The sequence below is a fragment of the Chenopodium album genome, chromosome 25 (genome assembly GCF_948465745.1).
Source record: "Chenopodium album chromosome 25, dcCheAlbu1.1, whole genome shotgun sequence".
In the NCBI taxonomy this organism is placed as follows: domain Eukaryota; kingdom Viridiplantae; phylum Streptophyta; class Magnoliopsida; order Caryophyllales; family Amaranthaceae; genus Chenopodium; species Chenopodium album.
Genome location: NC_137858.1, coordinates 30,010,398 through 30,012,242, shown reverse-complemented (window position 1 = coordinate 30,012,242; position 1,845 = coordinate 30,010,398). Strand labels below are relative to the sequence as shown.

General features: G+C 39.3%; 1 pseudogene; it reads left to right on the top strand.

Annotated features, from left to right (window-relative positions):
- The first annotated feature begins 1,445 nt into the window (after positions 1 to 1,445).
- Positions 1,446 to 1,544, top strand: LOC145615848 (small nucleolar RNA R71; annotated as a pseudogene).
- Positions 1,545 to 1,845: the final 301 nt, after the last annotated feature.

Here is a 1,845-nt window from a genome sequence, read left to right as displayed (position 1 = left end):
CACAAGACACCTCAATCGTGTAAATGTAAGCCACAAATCAATGGTCCGTATTAATGTGAACTTACAAAGCAATCTAGTGCAACAATCAAAGTTATCTACTCTTTAATTAATCACACACATGCACATGATCAATCAACCAATTTAATCACATCATCAACTCCATCAATTATCCCCAATTTACATCAATCCATTACATCATATAAGCTTCACCATATCCTTAATAAAACAATTACTCTAACAACATCATCAAATCAACAAACAACTAAAGAAATCAACCATCTAAGAAGAACAAATTCACTAATCAAATATCAATCATCAAATTCCAATATCATACAATCCAAACATGAATACTAAACAAAACAATAAATGAGATAGAGCTTAGAAATGCTCATTGATAATAGAGAAGATCTCCAATACAATTGTCACCATTGAATCTTCAATCTCTCAATCACCATTGAAATTCCTCACTTTCTCTCTCTAAAATCTACTCCTAAAACTAACCCTAAATCTAGAGAGAGAAGCTCTCAACTAAGCTAAGAATATGATCAAAATCTAATATGAAACTTTTTTCTAAACTTGCCCCAAAAATCAGGTTTACAAAGGTATAAATAAAGGTGCGAAAACATCAAAAATCGAGCGAAAAAAACCCACGCCCGCACCACCATGAGGTGCGTCCGCACCACCCTGGTGCGCGGCCGCACCTAGCTGGGTTTCTTCGATTTCTCGCGGCTTCGTGCATTTGCGATGGGTGCATGACTTATGATGGTGATGAACACTAGGAGTGGCAGTAGCTAAGGCTTTAGATTGGTGGGTACACCACCCTTTAATGGTTTCACGGCATGCGAGCGCAAGAGCCAAGACTTGGAACTTCCACTTCCTTGCATCTTGAGCTTCCCGAATGCCATGAGCTTGATCCAAAAGCTTCCTCCACCTTAGTGGATCACCAAAATCAAGACCCGAACCTCGTACAATACCTACAACCACAATAATAGAGCAAATAAAGTAGAAAAGGCTAGAAAACCAACGAAATACACGAAAACTACAAAATAAGAGAGGAAAGGTAAAACTAAGCAACAAAGCATAAAACAAAGCATTTATTAAGTATGAAAGACATAAAAGGAAGGAGAAAACAACCTAAATGCTCATCACATGGGTGCCATAAATGACACACATCAGTCTTGAGAGAAATCACCTCCTTTCCTAACTCCGAGACCAATGTGGACAAATTATTGACGACATTAGATTGATCGATTGAGCCGCTTGTGCTTGTCGATTCCATCTCTACATCAAGCCAATTCATGTAGTTCCTTACTACATCATCTATTACATCCACAACCTCTTCTTCCGTTTTGTTCATAATTGGCCCTCCGGTTCTGGCATCAAGGCTCGATCTACCATGAGAGCTCAAACCACCATAGAAAATTTGTATGACTTGATAGGTTGGAATTTCATGGTGAGGGCATTCCCTTTGGTAATCCTTGTACCTCTCCCATTCTTCATAGAGGTTCTCTCTAGGCAATTGCTTAAAACTTTGGATTAAGGCTCCAGCCTTCGCCGTCTTCTTTGGTGGGTAGAAACGGGACAAGAAAGTCTTGGTAACTTCATCCCATGTCCTTAGGGACCTTGGCTTTACCTCCTTGTCCAACCACTCATCTAAGGCTCTCCCTATGAGAGAAAAGGGAAACAACTTGAGCCTTATATACTCTTGAGCAACTCCAGCTACCATAATTGTATTACAATACTTCTCAAAATCCTTGAGATAGTTGAGAGGATTTTCACTTTTTGTGCCACCATATTGTTTCCTCTCAATCAAGGTGATCATAGCCGGTTTGATTTCAAAATCAC